Below are 23,217 nucleotides of genomic sequence, written 5' to 3'. Positions count from 1 at the left end.
ACAGGGAAGTCCCTTTTTTTTTTTCTTTTTTTAAAATTTTTTGTAGTATGCTCTTTTAAAAAACTTTTTTTAAATAATTTTATTTTTTTATACAGCAGGTTCTTATTAGTTAACTATTTTATACATATTAGTGTATATATGTCAATCCCAGTCTCCCAATTCATCCCACCACCACCCCCCCACCCGCTGCTTTCCCCCCGTGGTGTCCATACGTTTGTTCTCTACATCTGTGTCTCTATTTCTGCCTTGCAAACTGGTTCATCTGTACCATTTTTCTAGATTCCACATATATGCGTTAATATATGATATTTGTTTTTCTCTTTCTGACTTCACTCTGTATGACAGTCTCTAGGTCCATCCACGTCTCTGCAAATGACCCAATTTCGTTCATTTTTATGGCTGAGTAATATTCCACTGTATATAACTACCACATCTTCTTTATCCATTTGTCTGTCAATGGGCATTTAGGTTGTTTCCATGACCTGGCTGCTGTAAATAGTGCTGCAATGAACATTGGGGTGCATGTGTCTTTTTGAATTATGGTTTTCTCTGGGTATATGCCCAGTAGTGGGATTGCTGGGTCATATGGTAATTCTATTTTTAGTTTTTTAAGGACCCTCCATACTGTTCTCCATAGTGGCTGTATCAATTTACATTCCCACCAACAGTGCAAGAGGGTTCCCTTTTCTCCACACCCTCTCCAGCATTTGTTGTTTGTAGATTTTCTGATGATGCCCATTATAATGTAGTATGCTCTATTTAAAAGCATTATCTTGCAGTCTCTAAATAGGTTATCAGCAAAAGATAATTTAATCTCTTTTTCAAATTTATGTTGTTTCCTTTTCTTACTGCACTTGTTACAACCTCCAAAATGATGTTGAGTAAATAATGGTGATAGTGAGTATTATGATTCAGGTCCGTCTAACTGAATATTGGTCAAAAGAATGTGGGTGGAAAAGATTTACCACACTTCCAGTCCTACCTCAGCCTGCCATGTGGTTCTCCACTCTGTCTTCCCTTCTCTGCCATTCAGATGCAAAGGACTTGGTGGAGAATTCTGAGGTCCTTGTAGATGGTAGAGCTACTGATGGAAATATCCTGGGTCTCTGATTAACTGTCTGTAGGAGAGCTGTATTGCTGACCCACATTGGATTATGATGTGATGAGAAATAATTTATTATGTGAAGCCACTGAGGTCGGGCTATTTGTAAGATAAGCTAGCCTATGCTAGTAGTACATCTTCTAATAAGATTTTAGGTAGAGTTTATATTTGGAATGACTGCTCACCTTTTTCAGATGGCTTTTAATCATCTATTTATATAAACATTTTCTCCATTAATTTGCTGGTACAATGAATTATGTTGACAGATTTCTTAATATTGAACCAGCCCTGTATCCCTGGAATAACCCTACCTGATTGTAATACATTTTTCTTTTATTATTCCAAAATACTCTATTTCCTAAGATTTTATTCAGAATTTTTGCACTAATAATCTTAAGTGAGGTCATTCTATATTTTATTTCATTGTACTATTTTAAAAAAAATCAGATTAAGATTTTGCTGGCTTTATACAATCAAATATGTAGCTTTCAGGTCTTTTTCTATGGTTTAGAATAATTTTTAAAACTTTGAACTGTCTGGTCCTGATGTATGAAAAGAAGTTTTAAATTATCCCCTTATATTTATAGTTGTACTCAATTTCTCTGTAACTTAAATGTATTATTTTGTTTTGCCTGTTTTTAACCCTTGTAATAACAAAATCATAAGGTATATTCATCATTCATCCGAGACTTCCAGTTTTTACTCAGCAGTGTTTTTGGAATATATCCATGTTGATATACAGTTGGTTCATTTTTATTATTGTATAATATTTCATTGTATAAACACACCATTTTAAAAAATCTATTCTACTGGTTCATTGGATTGTTTCCATTTTTTGCTAATGTAAATAGTGGTAATATAATTTTTTTGTACAAGTCTGCTTATGCAAGAGTTTCTCTACCAGGAGGTGAATTGCTACATTGTAAACTCACAGCTACTAGATAATACCAAAATGTTAACCAAACTGGTTGAAGTAATTTACATTCCAGCTAATAAACTTCCCATTTCTCCACATTCTTGCCAGTATTTGGTCTTAATCAACTTTTGCATTTTTCTCAGTCTGTTGGGTACAAAATTATATCTCATTGTGGTTATAATTTTCATTTTCATATCTACTTTTGAAATTGAGTGTATTTTCACATTATTGGCCAGTTCATGTTTTCTTTCCTATGAAATGCCTGTTCACATCTTCTGCTCATTTGTCTATTAGTTTGTCTTTTTTTTATTGATCTGTAGGTCAGCTATAGGTTTTTGATAAACATTCTTAAATATAATTAAACTTATCAATATTTTCCTTCAGAAATTTTCAGAGTTACCTTTCACATTTTTTTACATGTCCCTAATGTAACTGTAATTGTATACACATACAGAAATATACATGCACATATTGGGTGAGATAGGGATCTAATTTCTTTTATTTTCCCCTTATGGATTATCCCAGCTCTTTTCATATTAAGAAATCCATCATTTTCTCCACTTATCTGCAATGCTACCTTTGCCAAATATCTGTTTCTGTGTTCTCTTTTCTGTTCTATTTGTTAGTTTGTCTATCTCTGTGAAAGTTCTGTATTGTCTTAATAACTATAGCTTTATGATATCTCTTGATCTATGATAGGACAAGATTTCTCCTTCCTTCTTTAGAAGTAACTTGTCTATCTTTGGCACTTTGCTCTTTCATTTAAAGTTGAGTTAGTTAAAGAGGTTATTTGTATTTTTATTGAATCTTTAGAGTTTGGGGAAGATTGACAACTTTAATGGAAAAGATGGAACTTCTCCATTCATACAGTATATTCTTCATTTACTTAGGTGTTTTTACATATATTTCCATAAGTTTTTATAGCATTCAACATGAAGTTTCTTAAATATTTGTGTTAGATTTATTCCTAGATATATTATTTTTTGTGCTATTATAAATGGTATCCTTTTAAAGTTAAAATTTGCAGCTATTTTGCTGGTATATAGAAATGCAAAGAAATGCAATTAACTTTTGCCTTTGACCCTATATCTAGCAACCTTGATAAATTTTCTTATTTCTTATAAGAAATAAGATTCTTTGAGTTTTCTACATAGGCTATCATTTAACTTGTAAATAATGATAATTTGGTTTCTTCCTCTCCAATCCTTATACCCCTTTGTTATTTTTCTTGATGCTCTGCAATGACTAGAACTCCAGCACAAAGTTGTCAAGAATGGTAATAGCTTATCTCCTTGTCTTAGTCCTTATTTTTAAAGGAAATGCTTTTAACGTTTTTTACTGTGGAGTATTATATTTGCTGGAGATGTTCTTGCAGATATCCTTTGTTAGGTAGGCTAAGGATGTTCTATTCCTTTTTGGCTATGAGTATTCCATTTGTTTCTATTATAAATGCCTTGTAAAATTTTTTTGAATGCTTTTTTAACCTCTTTTGAAATGACCTTGTTGTTCTCTTTTAATCTGTTAATATGGTAAATTACATTAATAAATTCTCTAATGGTGCAACAATTTTCCATCCTCGGAATAAACCCAACTGATCATTATTTTCTTATATATATAGTTGCTAATGTTTTGTTTAAGATTTTTGCATCCATGATTAAGAATGAAGTTGGACTGTAACTTTTTTCTTCTCTGGTTTTTGTATAAAGTTATACTAGCCTCATGAAATTAGTTAGGAGACGTTCCTCCTTTTATATTCTCTGCAAGAGTTTAAGATTGGAATTATCCATTCCTCGAATCTTGGTAAGTCTGCCTATAAAACTGCCTGGCCCTGGTGTGGGAAAAATTTTCTCTGTGGGAAAAATTTTAACTACTGATAAAATTTTGTGAATTATTATAGGTTAGGTGGTAATCAAATTACTTAACCAATTAGGATGGTCGCACTAATCAATCAGAAATGACCCTGGCCCTAAGCAAACTGTATGATGATACAGTTGCATATAAGCTAAGTAACAGCCCTTATATTTTAAATTTCAGATTTACAATTTCTTCTTAAGTCAGTTTTGTAAATTTATGTTGCCAGGAATTTCTCCATTTTACTTAAGTTTTTTTTTGTTTTTTGGTTTTTTTTATTTATGGCTGTGTTGGGTCTTCGTTTCTGTGCGAGGGCTTTCTCTAGTTGCGGCAAGTGGGGGCCACCCTTCATCGCGGTGCGCGGGCCTCTCACTATCGCGGCCTCTCTTGTTGCGGAGCACACGCTCCAGACGCGCAGGCTCAGTAATTGTGGCTCACCGGCCCAGCTGCTCCGCGGCATGTGGGATCTTCCCAGACCAGGGCTCGAACCCGTGTCCCCTGCATTGGCAGGCAGATTCTCAACCACTGCACCACCAGGGAAGCCCAAGTTTTAAGATTTATTGCTAAATTGCTTGTAATGTTTTATCTGTATACTTTGTTGTATTTTTTACTTCCTTTTCCGTTCTTAAATTTTTACCTGCTTTTTCTCTTTCTTCATTAATTTGCTAAAGGTTTGTCAGTTTTATTAAAATTTTTTCAATGAGCCGACATTTTGCTTTGTTGATCCTTTCTATTGAATGTGTTTTCTGTTTTGTTAATTTTTGCTCTTATTTTTAATTATTTCCTGTATTCAATTCTATTTAGATTTGGGGGGGTTCTTTTCATAATTTCAACTTTTTTATTAATGTAAGTATTATAAAGCTATTCACCTCCTCCATCTACCACTTGAGCTGTATCTCACAAGCTTTCCTATATAATCATTATTGTTGGTTCTAAGTATTTTCTAATTTCCCTTTGCTTTCTCTTTTGTCCCATGAACAATTTAGATTTATGCTTTTAAATTTCCAAGTCTTTTTGTTTTTGTTATTAATTGTGTAATGGTCAGAGACTGTGGTCTATGAGATAGTGATTCTTTGACATTTGTTGAAATTTTCTCTGTGGGCTAGTACATTGTCAGTTTTTATAATTGTTCCTGTGAACAGAAGTGTATTCTCTAGTTACTGGGTACAGGCATCTGCATATGTTCATTAGACCTGGTTTGTTTATTGTGATAGTCAAATCATTCATATTCTTACTGATATTTTTATCTTGTCAACGTCTGACAAAGACTTGTTAAATTCTACCTCAGTAATGGTGTATTTGTCTGTTTCTTTTTCTTGTTTTGTCATTTTTTGCTAGATATTTTTTGAAGCTATGCTATTAGAAGTATGCAAGTGTAGAATTGTTTCCATCTCCCTAATGAATTGGACCTTCCTCAATAGGTAATGAACCTCTATCTCTAGTATTGCTTTTTACCTTAAGGTATTTTTTACTTATCTGATAATATATTCACACAATTTTTCTTTTGGTATTTATTAAATGTCTTTCTATCTTTTTACTTTCAACTCATTTATGAACTTATTTATTTTATGTCTCTCTCATAAACAACATGTAGCAAGATTTTGCTTTTTATCCAATCTGATAAAAAATTTGGTCCACTTACCCTTATTCTTATTTTAATATTTTTGGATTCAATTTCTAGCATATTTTATGAATTCTGTTCTACTTTTTCTATATTCTTTTTTTATCTCCTTGAATTTTTTTTTTTTTTGGATTAAGTTTCATGTTTTATTTTTCTCTTATCTGTTTTCTCTTAATCTGTTTTTTCCCTTTATTTGTTTAGCACTTATACCTTTGGTTTTTTTATATTTTATGGGATGTCCTAGACTTTTTAATATACAAATGTGTATGTGTAATTTAGTAAAGTGTATAACTAATCAAATGTGTAATTTAATGTCTTAAGTTAGTCAGTGTTTTACCCTCTTGAGCAAAGTACAGCCGTTTGAATGCCTTATTTCTATTATCTCCTTCCTACTTATATGCCATTTTTTATGAGCATTTTGATTCTATATTATTTCTTAACCCCATAATTAAGACATTATTATTGTTATTTAACACAGCCAGTGATTGTTCAGATTTACCCATGTATTCATCATTTTCTTTGCTATTTTGGATCTCTGACCTTCTTTCTGGGATGAGTTTTCTTCATCCTGACGTACATCCTATAGAAATTTCTCTGGTGAGTGACAGTAAACTCTCATTTTATAGTTTGTAAAAAAATGTTTTTATTTTGCCCTCATTCTTGAAAGATAGTTTTGCTGGGTATAGAAATTTAGGTTGTCAGTTATTTTCACTCTGCATTTTGAAGATATTATTCCACTGCTTTCTGGAATCCATGTTGCTTTTGATAAGTATGCCCAAAGTCTGTTATTCCTCTGTGAATAGTCTGTATTTCTCTCCCTAACTGCTTTTAAGATTTTCCCTTTGTCTGCATTTGACCACAATGTGTCTTGGTGTGAATGCCTTTTTATATATCCTGCCTGAAATTTGTTAGGCATATTTCTATGCTAAAACAGGGGAGACACTCAAAAAAAGTCACATTTACCCTTGCCTATCCTTCCCCCCACTGCCACCACCTCCTTTGAACACAGTTATGAGATCTGGAGCTGTGAGAATCATCTTCAAATCATGAGGTTACAAACACAAGAATGGAGAAATTGAAGAGAAAGAATCCATGTCCTTGATAACCTCAATGAGCACTGAATTGCCTACCTCTAGGCTTCATGCTATAGTAGGAAAATAATTGCCTTTTTACTTAATGTATACTCTTTAGTCAGGTATTCTGTTACATTCAAATTTAATCTTAAAACATGATCCTTTATTTCTCCTGTGAAGTGCAACAAACATTGTAACAGAGTAAGTGCTCAGTAACATTTTTCAAATGACTACTGATCATTTTGGATCATGTACATGGAGAAATCTGTGTTTTGTCTTTGAAAATTTCTGAAAATATTGATAAATTTGATTATATTTAAGAATTTTTCATCAAAAACCTATAGCTGACCTACAGATCAATTTAAAAAAAAGACAAACTAATATCAAATACCTGCTAAAGTACCAGTCAGTGTTTCTTCTACTACACCATAGCTTGTCAGACTTAGCTGGAGTTTTAGGAACCAGAAATGCAGTCTAAGACATGTGAAATACATGACTCTTGTGTCATTAGGTTTGGTCTGTGCTCATTGAGACAAATCATTCATTCTTAGGGAGGAGGAGGCAAAACAGATGAAAATCCAGATTAATCAGAATATCTGGCTTGAGGGAGTTGCAGGTATAAGTGGGGATGAGGAGGAAGGAGAGAGTGAGAATAGAGAATGAGAGAGAGATCAAAACATCTGGTCCCCTTTACTCTTCTTCTCTCTCCCAATCAGCTCAGCTGTCTTTTAGAAAGTAGATGTGTCTTTTGAGAAGGAGCAATCTGCAAGTGAGCTGGAAGCAGAGATGCCATTGATTGACCTGTGGAAAGCTCTCCTGTTCATCCACTGCTCACTGCATTCTGGGAATACCGACTGCATTATTCAGGTGTGGTTTCCTGAGACAGAACGTGATTGTGTACTGCAGTAGGACACGTAGTGCCCGCGCTCCAGGGAAGCTCTGAAAGCATGTGTTAACCTCCTCTCCCCATCACGCAGACATACTCTCCCAGAATCTAAAGAGCTGGGCTACTTTACTGCAAAAATTCAAATATACTTGAAAAGCTTGTTTCTCTAGTCGAACACTGCCCGGTTTTCACCTCATTCAGTGTAGGGAATCCCACTTCAGGTTCTACACAGAAAGAGAAGTTCCGATGGTCATGGCAGTCACTGTAGACTCAGTCGTGTTTCTGTAATGAAGATATGAAGCTGCAGTCCGGCTTGGGGTTTGAGAGCTGGTTCTGTAGTTGACAAGATTCCCTCCCGGATTCTCCAGGCCCACCCACCTCATGATCCCTGATTGACATAGCCCAGGCTTCTTAATGGGTCAGAGTGTCATACACATCTTTAAACAATCCAAATGGTCATATCTTAAAATAGGAAAAACAGCAGCCCAGCCGAACACTCCCCAAGCAACCATTTCTGTCCTGAGGAGGGTTGCAGCTTGACCTGCTGGGGAAGAGAATGGCTGCCAGTGGGGTGTTTGGATTTCCTTCTATTTCCACTATGTCCTGGTCATTAAAATGGGGGATCTCCGCAGAGTTAAAGGTTATTTTACACAGGAAGCAGATTCAGTATTAGTACAGCAAATGTCTTCCTTTCTCCAGCCATGGAAGAACTCCACTCGGAGGGAGTTGTGATAAATCAGAGCATCAGCCCTTTCCGCTTGGATACCAATAAGTCTTGCACTTCAAAATTGCTGACCTAAAAAGGACACTTGAGAAGGAGCATGTCTTTTTTTTTTTTCTTTTAAAGAAAGCAACACCAGAAGCAGTCTAACTTCCTTGTTCACTTAGATGCATGCAAAAAAGAAAAGTGAGTCACTCTGAGTTTCTAACTTTAGTATATAGAAACAAAGCACTGAATCATAAAACTTGTCAGGGAAGACCTAGATATAGTTTTATCTAGATAATGTTCATATTGACAGAGTCTGAAATTCTATTTTTGTGTTAGAGTTATGGAATTGGGGCTACAATTGGTGTCTACTCACCAATAGTTTTGCAGATCAGGATGTGACTATAAAAAACATTCCAATAAAGATACGGCAGGGCCATCTCATAGCACAGTCTAACTTCATTGAGTCAGCCATACTCAGGCCAAAGTTTCTCCAAATCCAGAATTGCAAAGGAACTATGAAATCAATATTAGGAAAAGCATTGTAGACTTAGTCCAAATATTAATGTTAATCATGCTGTGGATGAAAGGAAGGGTTTTAAAAAATCACTTATTCAGTCAGTTGGAAACTAAATAGAAACCTATGTATGAAACATATTTAATAGATAGGATCCAAACTCAAGTCTTTCTGCAAACCAAAAACAACTCTCTTGGAAACCTGATATAACAGAATTAGTGTACCCCAAATAATTTATCCTATTTCCTCTCTTTTAAAATAACTAGTCCCATGCCCTGTCTTCAATACTTTTAAAACTTACTTTTATTATCTCTCATAGATATGAACTACCTTTCCAGCTGTTCTGATGGGTTTGTAATTACAAAATGTCAATCAGCAATCACAAACAATTACTAATAACAATACCATGAAATAATTTTTAAAACAACAATAACAACCGAGCTTCCTGACTTCATCATTCTGCCATAATGCTGCCCATTAAAGTAAACTAAGCAAAACAAAGTAATTTGCTGATTCATTGCATTCCTAAACCATGATTTGGGGAGTATCTGGTGTTTGGAGTATTTGCATTACTGCGCTCCCAACCACGAGAGGGTTTTTTTGTTTGTTTTCTGTAAGATTTCCCAACGTCATGGGATATTTATCACACACTGCAGTTAAGTTCAGTCCCAGGTAGGGTTCTGAAGAATGATTGGACCAGCAAAACCCTCTTCAGTATGAATGTTCTGTCATATCTGCATTTGTCGGGGTCACTCTCTTTGCTGCAGGACCTTCTTCCTTCTTTCACCCCTCGCAGCATGAGGCTGTGGACTGCCCCCTGAGGATCACTCTACTAAAAACTTCCAGATCGTTCAGTGAGACTAGAGCAGAGAGGAACCGAGGTGAAAAGAGAGGTGGTGTGGGATTTCCCTCAACTACTGCCTCACATCTTTTAGGCTTCTTGTAAGTGATTTAGGGTCTTGGACATGACCCTAAATCACTTACAAGTGATTATAACAACAGTATTATAACAACAGTTACCACAGAATGCCAGGCCCTGTGCTGCGCCCCCGACCTATGTTCAAACCTTTCAAGTTAATTCCTATTAACATTTGCCATTTTGCAAATGAGCAAATTATGGCTTAGAAAACTTCATTGCCCATATCTCGTAAGCCAGTGACAGAATCAGTTTGTCAGGCTCTAGAGCTCAAGCTCTTAGCATTTTGCTATACTTCCTGGGTAGAAAATCCAGCCACAATGCCATAAAAAAACAGAAATCACAATCTAGCCACATGCAAAATAAATATTAGTTGAAAGCTTTCATAAAAAATAGCAAGCATATTTTGAAGCTCTTTGGAGAGGACACATAGGAGATAAATGAAAAGAACTGTCGTTTCTCTTTGAGTAGTATTTTTGCAGCATTTGGTAGGGCTCACCTGATAGCTGCAGATTGGAAACAGCCTGATATTTGCACCATCTAAAGTTGCTTCGGCTGATTACAATGGCCTCATAAAAGTAGGGACCACCATTATACAAACTCATCTCTTACCGGCCACCACCAATTGAACTGAGAGTGTATTTCCATCTTATCCTATTCTGACATGTCAGTCCATAAGTGACTTAACTAGTATTACTGACTTAAAGAAAACCCAGATCTGTAGGTTTCATGCTCTAAAAGCCCATTTCTTCCCTTCTTTATTAAAGGTAGCATCAAATCAGCACAACATGAGAGGTGCATTGAACTTGGAAGCAGCTGCATTCCATGATGGGTACATAAGCCCATTCAATTAATTCCTACTCAGTGCTGCACTGATTACATATTGCCCATACACAAAATAAAGGAAAGTCCAAAGTATTGTCTCTCCCCCATAATTTTAAATAAGATTGAAAGACGTGCCCCCGAAATGCCATTGGCTTGATTCATGTACTGCCTTCAATCAAATCTCAGCATTCCATTCTAAACACGAAGTACATATTTTTAGCGTCAATAAGTAAATTTTCCAGCTCTGTGAATGTGAGGGGTGGGAAGCGTTTATCTTGTTGGGGTCGGGCAATGGAGACTTCTCCTAGCCTCTTTCAAATAGCCACCGAATCCCTTAAAGTGAAAGTACTTGTTACTTGTCTTTAGCAAATAGAACAAACAACAATCCTTTGATCTTTAGGAAGCTCTTTCTTGTTAAGGTAACATTCTGTCTGACTTTTATGTTTCAGCATTCATTGTATATTTAATTATTTTTAAAAGTTTTGTTTTAAACGATTACACTTTTTCATAACTTAAGATAAACACGGGCATGCTTTGTTAAAGATTAAAAATAAATCTCACACGAAACTGCAAAATTGGCAAAGATAATACCACATGGGGTTGGTATGTTCCAAAACACGATTCTCAGGGGGCCCCTCTAAACACACTGAATTAGAATTCTTGTTCTAAAAAGTTTCAGGAAGCCCCTGACTCTAACCCACCCTTTCCTGAAACTGGTGAAAGTATGAAAAAAAAATTACCACTGAAGTGAAAAAAGAAGAATCTCAACACATCAGGGAGGCATGTTTTGTCTTTTTTTAGATTGTTACTGTGTTCAAAAATATCTTGATGCTAACCTTGTAATAGCTTTCGGACAAGGAACACACAGGGATAGCAATTATAAAAACGGGTGTTTACATCACTCAATAAGTATGTTATCAAATAACTGCTTTTAATTCAATTTGAGAATAATTACTAGATCTTATTGCACTGGAAACATCACCTTATTCCAACCTATTCGAGTTTGATTGTAACCTTTGATAAATAAGGGTTCCCTTTTGGAAATATCAAAGTAGAGATAGAGGCAGGTTTTCCTTGGTGCCTCATTTTTCAGCCTTATTCCCCAGAATCTTTGTTCACTTGCTCTTCCATTTTATTCTTTCTTTCTATTCCAATACATTTCTTCTTTCTGCGGTTGGGAGAGTTGTCTCCACTCATGGATTTGGGACTGGGATGTCTGAAATATTAATGCAGTTCTTGGAGTAGACGGTAGGTGGCGATGAAAAGCCATGCCTCTCAGCCAGCCATCCTCTCTGGCAGTCCCAAATCAGAAGTGTGAGAAGTCTGATGTCATGGGGCAGGGGAGAGAGAGACAGATGGGAACCAGAAAACCTGGGTGTCTACTCCTCCCTTAGACACCCACTTTTATGACTAGGATCCAGCTTCCTTACTTTCAAATGGAAAACTACTCTACCCCAAGTGAAATTAAATATTCAGACCCAATGAACACTTTGCAGAAGGGTTTTTACTTACTCAGTGCACATGATGTTACAACTTCTAATATGTCAATGCCGTTTGCTAAAACTAAACAAAGATGTACACATGTGAATTCAATAAAGTATAAAAAGTGGATTTTTTTTAAAGTTTAGAATTACAGAAGTCCTTTACAGATCTATCCTAGCCTCAGATTCATGGAAGGAAATATTTTCCTTAGGGAATCATGAAATAAAAAGGTTTTCTAGGGTTTCTCAAAGAGAACAGTTAGGAAATGAATTGCCCGAAGTTGTCAAGCAGAGCTAGAACTATGGTACTTAGCTCGGAGTGGAATGCGGTAGGCCATCGGAAAGGAATGTGATCTGCGTTTGCTGGAATGAAGTGGGGTTTATTAGTTTTTCTTTCCCAGGACCAAAAATTGACAACTGGATGGCCTAAATGAAATTGTTGCTATTTGGACTGGGTTGTGGGAATTAAGAGAAAGACTTAGAAAGCTGCAGGTTCAAGCATATTATTGCTCTGGCATTGGGTCACTGCAGTCTGTGAAAAGCAGAGCTAAAAGTAAATTAATTCAGGGTTAAATCTTCATAAAAACTGGAATTATATAATCTTGGAATTAGAGATCATGTGTTCTGACCTCTCTCCCAAAGCAAATATCCCCAGAAGAACGTCTTTGAAAGGTGACCTTCTAGGCATTTTCTTGAACACTTTGAAGAAAGAGCTCTAGCAACTTTTCAGAATACCCCATTCCATTCCTGAACCCCCGATTTCAGCACTTCTTGAACCATGGTGAGGAACCTAGAACGCACAGACATATTTTTGGAGGTCTAACTGTTCTAAACAAGATCTGCAAATTTTTGTTGTTTTATTTGGACAACAATTGAAAGAGAATTAATATGTAAACATGCCACCATGACCACTTTTTTCTCATTAGTAAACTTTCTGTTTATGAGCTGCTTTAGGTTTACAGAGAAATTGAGTGAAAAGTTTAGACATACCTCATACCCCCTAACCCCTCCACCTCCAATTTCCCTATGATTAATATCTTACATTAGTGTAGCATGTTTGTTACAGTTGATGAGCCAGTATCAATACATTATTATTAATTAAAGTCCATACTTTACTGCTAGGGTTCATTTTTTGTGTTGTACATTCTAGGGATTTTACTTTTTAAATTTATTTTATTGAAGTATAGTTGATTTACAATGTTGTGTTAACTTCCGCTGTACAGTAAAGTGATTCAGTTATATATATACATTCTTTTTCATATTCTTTTCCATTATGGCTTATCATAGGATATTGAATATAGTTCCCTGTGCTATACAGTAAGACCTTGTTGTTTATCCATTCTACATATAATAGTTTGCATCTGCTAATCCCAAACTCCTAATCCATCCCTCCCTTACCACTAGGGGTTTTGACAAATGCAATGACCACTTTTTATCTGAGGACCACCAGAGATATTTTCAATCTTACTTTTGTTTATGTGTTATGGGACTAGTTCTACTTTAATTGTTTGGGACGAATAAGTAAAGAACAGAGTTGGACTGAACAGGCAACAAATGATGTTAATTTTAGTGAAGGGAAGTGACATCATAGTATGCCTCATAAATGAAGGTTTGTCTGTGGTTCAGAAAAAGAAATGTATTTGGTTTGAGTTACCACAAATTATGCAGTGGTCTACACCTCCCCAAGACAAAAGCCATCATTGGTACCATATTCGTGTCCTGAAGGGTGATTTTGTTTCGGCAAACGATATAATCTCTCACATTAAAATAAGGCTATTTCAATATTGTTGACATTGTAGTTTGTTTGCATTTAATTTATACATTTGTAAATGTAGTTTGTTAATTTAATTTCTAAATTTGTATAACTGTAAGCATAAGGGCTTATACCTAGTTGTATGCCCCATAATTAAGAAATGCTATAGAGAAAATACTTGCAAATGATATGACTAATAAAAGGTTAATATCCAAAATATATATACAGCTCATACATACAACTCAATATCCAAAAAAAACAAACAACCCAATTAAAAGGTGGGCAGAAGAACTGTATAAACATTTTTCCAAAGAAGACATACAGATGACCAACAACCACATGAAAAGGTGCTCAATATCGCTAATCATCAAAGAAATGCAAATCAAAACCACCACGAGGTACCACCTCACACCTGTCAGAATGGCTATCATCAAAAAAACACAAATAAAAAACGTTGGCAACTATGCGGAGAAAAGGAAACACTTGTACATTGTGGTGGGAATGTAAATTGCAGCAGCCACTATGGAAAATAGTATGGAGGGTCCTCAAAAAACTAAAAACAGAACTACTATATGATCCAGCAATTTCACTCCTGGATATATGTTCAAAGAAGATAAAAACACTAATCTGAAAAGATATGTGCACCCCATTGTTCACAGTAGCGTTATTTACAATAGCCAAGATATGGAAGCCACCTAAGTGTCCCTCAACAGACGAATGAAGATGTGGTATGTATGCATATATAATGGAATGTTACTCAGCCTTTAAAAAAAAAAAAGAATGGGGCTTCCCTGGTGGTGCAGTGGTTGGGAATCCGCCTGCCAATGCAGGGGACATGGGTTCGTGCCCCGGTCCGGGAAGATCCCACATGCCGCGGAGCGGCTGGGCCCGTGGGCCACAACTACTGAGCCTGCGCGTCTGGAGCCTGTGCTCCGCAACGGGAGACGCCACGACAGTGAGAGGCCCGCGCACCGCGATGAGGAGTGGCCCCCGCTGGCCGCAACTGGAGAAAGCTCTTGCACAGAAACGAAGACCCAACACAGCCAAAAATAAATAAATTAATTTAAAAAAAAAAAAAAAAAAGAATGAAATTCTGCCATTTGCAACAATGTGGATGGACCTAGAGAGTATTATGTTTAGTGAAGTAAGTCCAACAGAGAAAGAAAAATGCTCTATGTTATCACTTATATGTGGAATCTAAAAAATAAAACGAACGAATGTATATAACAAAACAGAAACAGACTCACAGATATAGAGAATGAACTAGTCGTTACCAGTGGGGAGGGTGCGGCAGGCAAGATAGGGGTAGGGAATTGAGAGATACAAACTACTCTGTATAAGATAGATATGCAACGAGGGATACATAGTACAGCACCGAGAAATATAGCCATTGTTTTGTAATAACTTTAAATGGAGTATAATCTATAAAAATATTGAATCACTGTGTTGTACACCTGAAACTAATATAATATTGTAAATCAACTATAATTAAAAAAAAAATTATAGAAAAATATTTGTAAACCCTGGGGATTTGCAAGAATATTTTTGCTCTATGAGGGAGTCTGTACAGGAGTCAGGTTTAAGAAACCCCGTTCTAAGTGTGAGAAACTTTTTCCCTATACGGAGTGCAGAGCAACCTCCCTGTGTTTTGTGCACACTTATCCTGGTTCTGCCCTCTGATGTCTAATCCTTTACCACACAACAGCCCTCTGAGTATTTAAGAGTAACAACTGCCCGGTTTAAAGCTTCCTCTTTTATATTTTAAGAGCCAGAAACAGAGTAATATAGACTGAATATATGTCTAATCCCTGGAGGGCAAGTTATAACTCCACCCTCCTTGCACTGGTTGTTTTGAGAGCTGAGGTTAAGATTTGCTTTTCTCATTTACCAGCCCTCTCGAAAGGGAAGGCAAGGTCAACCTGGCCTGGTTTGTTCTTCGTGAATTCGTGATGATTCTTGGGGCTTCTCCCTGGACTTCTCAGAATGCTCTAGGTCATGTCCAGGATGGATTAAGCTATAGGGTTAGAGTTTCTGTGATACAGCCTTCTCCCATTTGAACACTGAGACAATGTTTTCCTATAACCAATGTTCTGGCCACTCTATCATTCTATGTGATTTCTCAAAGAGAACTCAGAATGGTTCTTCAAGTAAAACCTCAAGTCATTTTTTTCCCAGGACTGTATTCCCATTAACCTGGACCTAGAGGAAGGATGCGTGTTGCTTGCTGGAGGGCCCAGTGTCACTGACAACTGACAATTACAAAGTTACTGCCTGAGTCTTTGATGCTCCAGCCCAAGTTGCTACTTTGGAGGTTGGGGTCAAGGTAGGTGGGACCCAAAGGCCCTGTGGAGTTGGGAGCAGTGTTGGCTGATTGCTAAGACAGAACATAAGGACTCTGTGAAAAGAGCCCATCCTTCTCTCCTGAAAGATTATGGTGTGCCTTGGGCCAACAAGTGAGAGTCAACAGAAAAACTAAAGAAAAAATACAAGTCAGTGACCTAAAAAGCTGAGAGCAGGTTGGGATGAGGTGTGAGGAAAAGTTTCTCTAAACAGGAAGTTGAAAGAGCAGGAAGAGAAGGAGAGCCTGTCCTGAAGTACCACCAATATGGGTGCTGTGTGTGTGTGTGTGTGTGTGTGCACGCACGCATTCACTCGTGTGAGACACAGGGAGGAACTGGAGGGAAAGCAATTCTGCAAGCAGTCTAATCTACACAACCTAACCTCAAAAGGGTGGGAAAAAGAGGGAATTAAGCGTTCTTACCTGCTACCTTTCAGTAAGGTGATTCTGACTAATGTTTATGATTAATTGTGAGGCCTTTAAGAGAAACTCTGAATTTTGATCATTCAAAGCCAGGAGGTAACTCCTGTGGGAATCACTGGTGATGAGGAAGGCGGTACAGGAAAGGCAATGTCTCCACAGGACAACCTTTGCTCCTTCAGGCATATACTCGGATGGACTCCTTGTTACATAAAGACAAGCCTGGGTATTCCCCATATGACAAAGGAGCATTGATCTTGGAAACACGCCTGAGTGAGAGTCTTTGCTCCAACACTCGCTAGCCATGTGACCCTAGGAAATTTACTTAGCTTCTCTGTTGCACAGTTTCCTCCTTGGTAAAATAGGATGGTAATACTATGCTTAGCCCCTAGGGTTGTTTTGAGAAGTAAATGAGTTTAAATATACACAAAGTACCTAAAGGCACGTGGAAAATGTTGTATCATGTATGAATTATTATTTTAACTTGGCCTTTCCTAACCTCAGAGGAAGCTGGGAAAGTGAGTATGTGGCTAAGGAGAAAGGAATTACTGCAAGTGACTCAAACCAAATATGACTTTCCCCTGGGGTTGTGTCAGGACTGATTTCCCCGAGGAGAGGGACTCTCCACCTGGCATTTACATAAAATCAGAGTAGTGTTAGCAAGGAAGAAGGGGGAGGGTGGTATGGCTGTAGGAGGAGCTGCAGACTGTGTCTGCTGCACACCTTGATTTCCAGGTGAAACACAGAGATGCACGTGGCCGCCCCAAGATGGCAGCCAACCACAGCCAAATCTAGGTCTCTGTTTCAATGTTACTTTCTGGTACCAAATGATTTGATAGCTTTGTGCTTCCTAACTATCATGGCCCGGGTACAAAGTGTTGATATACAAAATTTGTAGACCTTTAGACATTTTGAAGAACAAAGTACAGCTATCACGTGAACACACACCAACAATTCAAGTGTCACTCTAAATAACAGTACATCCGATTCAGAGCACATGTTGCTGGGCTACTTGGTCATGCTTCTCTTGGTTGTCTTCATCTGAGGGGTTCTGCTTGGCTTGTTTGACTAGAGAACTTCCAATATCTTTAAGAACACATGTTTCCATCCCCCGGTATACAGCTCCAGCTTTTAGAGCTTGGACAGAAATGAGTTAGCTATTTGTTGCCAACTCACTTGTTCCATTTTGAAGCAATGTAAATATCCAGTATTAGAGGGATAGTTAGATTATGATTCCATTATGAAATATTGTGCAGAAAATAATCTCATAAGGGTAAAGACTGTGTAACAACAAGGACATGTAGGTAGGTATCGTAATGAGTGTAAAGTGAACAAAGCAGTAGAGCAGACACTCTGGGTCCAGCCATGCCACCAAGTGTTCTCAGTTGTTCTAACCAAGTTCCAGCAGCCAGATTGAGCATCTCTGAATGGGGGGGGGGGGTCTTTCCCAAGCACGCTCAATTATGGACACACACACAGAAATTAGGAATTAGCTAATTAGGAATTGGCTCCCCTTCTCCACCCCCGGGGCAGTCCTTAAGCAATGGCTGTGGGGAGTCGATGTATAAGTTCCCCAGCTTCAGTACCCCTTTGAGCTGCGTGTTTTGCACTGTGTCCCCAAATTTCCTATGGGGTTAAGCTTCTATCACTTGATAAGGGTGCTCTTTATCAGCTGCTCTCCCTTCCCTGTGTTGATACCCATGCCGCCCGTGGTGTTGCCTGCACTTCCCGAATAAACTACCTTTGTGTGAATACCTCATCTCAGGGTCTGATGCTGGGAAAATCCAAGCAAAGACATGCAGCATAGGGAAATGTAGACACATCCCTGTTTGGCCCTATAGAGGATGTGTATACACACAGGCCAGGATGAAAAGGAAAAACACAGCAATGGCAGGAGTTTGAATGAGGATGGTGAGAGTATGTTAGATTTTTTTTCCTTCTATTTTCTAAACTTTCTGTAAAGTTGTTATATGAGTATAAACTTTTTCTGTTTTATATTTTTAAGCAACAGTAAAAACATCTGTGTGCCTCAAATCCACATACACAGAAAGGTTGGAAATAGAAGTGAGAAATAGCTGTTAAAGAAATGGGTTGCCCACAGAATGGTCTGTTTTAGGACAGCACCGGGTCACTGAGGTTTCTGGAGCCAGAACGTGACCTTGTAGAAACCAGACCTCAATCTGGTCCACATCAAACATCTACACAAATTCAAGGTTTACACTGTTTAGTGCCCAAAGTACAGCAATGTCTATTTTTTCAAAGAGCAAACTGTATAAACACAAACACATATTGCATTCATTCCTATTTTTTCTAAATTCCAAATAACTAAGCATTTTCTTTGGAAAGTTTCCTCACAAGTAAGTAAAATCATTTCTGTTTTAAAATTGTGATCTACAGTTTATAGATGAGAGCTTCTTTTATTTTACTGAGCTGTTTTCCATGTAAAACCTATTTTTAACCCAAAGAGTTGAATTTAGTTATCTTGCTTCTAGGAACATTATAGAAGGCTGTAGAAATGAACATTTTACTTTATTTTCCCATCATTTTCTACTTTAAAACTTTTGATTAAAAAAGAAATATACACAGGCACCTGCAATTGACTCTATTGTAAAGGGAATTTAGGCTCCAAACCAGGAGCTAAACAGATTGTAGGTGTAAAGCCGAACTATTTGGACGTGTAGTCTCTGAGATAAATACTGTACCCAACAATGTCACTTTTTGAAATGGGGAGGAGTGGATAGCTGCTTCATTCAAAAGAGTTAGTGGTTTTATTTGAAAGGCTAATTAACTCAACGCACAAGTTTTTCTTCTCCTATAGACAAAGCGAGGGTGGGGTAACTTTCTACCAGTAAAATGAGGAAGGAAAATGTGTTCTTTACCTCCTGTTATCTTTTTCTTATGGGAAGGCTGATAGAGGCTGTAGAATAAAGTGGTGAAAGATGACATGCTTCAGAGCTAGAGAGACCTAGGTTCAAATCCTAGTTCAGCCACTTACTGGCTGGGAGATCTTGGGTAAGTTATTTAACTTCTCTGTGCCTCCATTTCTTCCTCTGTAAAATCGACATTATACCCAAGAGAAACAGCCCTTCATAATAACAAAGAATAGAAAGCAACAGAAATGCCCATCAACAGAAGAATGTATGGAAAAATTACACAGCTGAGAAAATGAATGAACTCCAGCCCCTTGTGAAAAGCATGGATGAACCTAAGGAATGTGATGCCCAGTGAACAAAGGCCTGCCACCCGTTTCATCAAGTCCAAATCTAACTAAAACTAAGCAATCAAGTATTTGGGTATGCAATAGAAAAAAACAAGGAAATGCAAAATTCTGGATAGTGGTTGTGTGTGGGGTGAGCAAGAGAATGGGTTGGGAGGAGCACAGAGATGGATGCAAGTTACTGTTCATGCTCTGGTTCTTGGGTTGGGCGGCAAGTTCATTGGCAAGTTCATTTTGTTAATTAAAATATGAATAAATGAATAAAAGACAAGCAGGAGAGGGCCATGCCTGGAACGACAGTGTTCCTTAACCAATTAACCAGTTACAATTAACCAATGTTGTGCTAGTGCATCTGAAATTGCAAAAAGAAAGAAAGAAAGAAAGAAAAGAAGTAGACAAAGTAGTATCTACTTTATAGAGTTGTGATAAAAATTAAATGAGAAAATGCATGTCACATGCTTAATATAACTGCCTAGAAAAGAGTACATTTTTAATAGATGATATCTCAAATTGCTATTTTGTAAAACCATAGTTTTTAGACGATTTCAGACTTTGGAAATGTCTCATATACTTGGAATGTATCAATTTCAACCAAACAAGATTAATTCTAAGACTGTTCTTGTCGTCAGCTCAGTTCTACATATATTACAGATGAATAGAACCGATGCTTGAATCAAGCCATTCGTTTTCGAGGGCCTACACGATGTGCCAGGTATTGAGTTGGGTCCTGGAGACACTGGTGAGTGTCACATGTCTAGTCTCTGCCATTGCAGAGTACACGGGGCTGAAGGAGTGAACAAATAATTAGGTGGTTACCGAGGTGATTAGGGCCAGAGGGAGAGGCGCACGCTGTGACCTGGCACTGCTGACCCTCAGGGAAGGTCAGGACAGCGCGGTGCAGGGGGCACAGACTGGCACCAGCCGCGAAGTGTCCCCAGCCCAGCTCCACCTCCCTGGAAGAGCGACCAGGCTCAGGGTTGTCATGAGTGAACGTGAACCTGAGTCAGGCATTTAGGGAAAGTGCCCAGCACACTGTGAATATTATGTTAGTATTATAAATAAAACAAAGCAAGGGTATGTACTGATGGGTTCAGCTGCCCACTTCCATTTTTACCCACCACACACAAATGGGGTTGTCTTACCCATTTGGGCTGCTATAGCAACTACCATCGGCTGGGTGGCTTATAAACAACAGACATTTATTTCTCCCAGTTCTGGAGGCTGAGAAGTCCAAGATCAAGTCACCAGCAGATTCAGTGTCTGGTGAGAGGCCACTTTGTGGTTCATAGCTGGTGCCTTCTTGCTGTGTCCTCACATGGTGGAAGGCAAGGGAGCTTTCTGGGGTCTCTTTTATAAGGGCACGAATCCCATTTACAAGGGCTCCACCCTCATGACCTAATCACCTCCCAAAGGCCCCACCTCCTAATACCATCACCTTGGGGATTAGGTTTCAACATATGGATTTGCAGGGGTGATCACAAGCATCAGGGTCCACCATGCCTTCCTCCTATGGTACTTAGTCACATGGTCATGATTAGTACTGTCACCTTTGACTCCCTTGCACAAAATAACCTGAGAGAACTTAGCTGTCCTTTAACATGCAGTGTAAGGAAGGGGTGCCGGGTACCCTCACCTGTGTAAACGTCACATCACCTGGGGGTTTGTAAGCAGAAAGTACTACAGGCCTCCAACTTGCTCCCAGTCCTCAGCCTCATGCTTGAGTCCACAGCAACACTGAGCACACGCCCCTTCCTAGCTCCCTGGGCCCAGTGACTCAAGATTCATTTGTGGCTGTTTATTTGCACATAAGCACAAACATATGATCACCCCAGAGCCAAAGACCCCAGGAGTCTCTCTATCACCTTCCCTTCTCTCTCCCCACCCCTAAAAGCCAGCAAGAAACAATTTGACGGGGTAACCTTGCTTCACAAACTTGAAAATTGTTGCCTTCTAATGTAAGATCAGCAATACTCTGGATATAAATGACAGGTGTGATTAACATAGTTAGCTGCAGCTTATTCCAGCCAACAAAATGGAAGGAGACATTTAGCTATAATTGCTGAGACACTTTTCATTCAACAAGTGCTTCTTAAACATCAGGCGTGCTCATCTAGACACTGTATAAAGAGGTATTCGCTTTCACTTATCACTTGGAATAAAGGTACTCATAATAAGCTTATGAGATTACTCATAATAAGCTTTTAAATACGTTTCTCTGCTTCTGTGCTACACATAGTTCTTCTGTGGGGGAAATGAAGCATTCACATGGGGAAGATGAATCCTTAATCACAGCAGAATGATGATCTGTGACTCCCTCATTCAACACGAAGAGATTCTACCCTTGGCTTAGAAGTGTAGGGGGATTTGGGACAGGACTGTACTCAGAAAAAGGTAAGAATAAGTTGGGTTTGCTTCTTCTCCGTAATTGTGAAAAAGCGTTAGATAATTGTGAGAATGGGTATAATTTGGCGGGGGGGAAGCACCCTTCCTATAAAAGGTACAGTAAATGTTCTTCAAGTGAGGAATGATTGAAGTTTAACCCTCTAGCTGCAGGGATACCCAGCCAGGGCCCTCCCCCTTCACACCCGGCAGGATGGGGGCTCCAGGTGCCCGATCTCTTACCCCGAGTCGCCCAGCCTGGGGCCTGGCAGGGAGCTACCTCTACCTGCCCACTCCCCCAACCCCTCTGCCCCACCTAGATTTTGATGTTAAAAAGCTTCTTCCCACTCGGCACGCCCCCGCTCCCACATCAATTTCACATTCTTTTTTTTTTTTAAGATTTTTTTTAAAAAAATTAATTTATTTAGGGGCTTCCCTGGTGGCGCAGTGGTCGAGAATCTGCCTGCCAATGCAGGGGATGCGGGTTCGAGCCCTGGTCTGGGAAGATCCCACATGCCGCGGAGCAACTGGGCCCGTGAGCCACAATTCCTGAGCCTGCGCGTCTGGAGCCTGTGCTCGGCAACGAGAGGCCGCGACAGTGAGAGGCCCGCGCACCGCGATGAAGAGTGGCCCCCGCACCGCGATGAAGAGTGGCCCCCGCTTGCCACAACTAGAGAAAGCCCTCGCACAGAAACGAAGACCCAACACAGCCATACATACATACATACATACATAAAAAGAATGTAAGCAGACAAGAATAGCATTAAAAAAATAAAAAAATTAAAAAAAAAATTTAAAAAAAAATTAATTAATTAATTAATTTATTTATGGCTGTATTGGGTCTTCGTTTCTGTGCGAGGGCTTTTCTCTAGTTGCGGCAAGCGGGGGCCACTCTTCATCGCGGTGCGCGGGCCTCCTACTATCACGGCCTCTCTTTTTGCAGAGCACAGGCTCCAGACGCGCAGGCTCAGCAGTTGTGGCTCACGGGCCCAGTTGCCCCGCGGCATATGGGATCTTTCCAGACCAGGGCTCGAACCCGTGTAGCCCTGCATTGGCAGGCAGACGCTCAACCACTGCGCCACCAGGGAAGCCCCAATTTCACATTCTTAATGTACATACAGGCAATGGGATATTGGGCATTACTGAGTCCTTTCATTTAAACCAGTGCTGTCATGTTAACTCAGTTTGCCTGTCCTTGTAACCCTCAGTGTGGCGT

At 38.7% G+C, this 23,217-nt stretch overlaps 1 long non-coding RNA gene across 1 annotated transcript in view; it reads left to right on the top strand.

Moving 5' to 3' along the window:
* LOC132352491 (uncharacterized) overlaps positions 1-21,939 on the top strand; it is a 32,190-nt gene extending 10,251 nt beyond the window's left edge. Inside the window, exon 3 of the long non-coding RNA XR_009498742.1 lies at positions 21,859-21,939. This is a non-coding gene — a long non-coding RNA (uncharacterized LOC132352491). The remainder of the gene's footprint in view (positions 1-21,858) is intronic.
* Positions 21,940-23,217: the final 1,278 nt, after the last annotated feature.

This window comes from Balaenoptera ricei, chromosome 18 (assembly GCF_028023285.1).
Source record: "Balaenoptera ricei isolate mBalRic1 chromosome 18, mBalRic1.hap2, whole genome shotgun sequence".
Taxonomy (NCBI): Eukaryota; Metazoa; Chordata; class Mammalia; order Artiodactyla; family Balaenopteridae; genus Balaenoptera; species Balaenoptera ricei.
The sequence above is the reverse complement of the archived record's forward strand: the minus strand, read 5'-3'. Positions and strand labels throughout refer to the sequence as shown.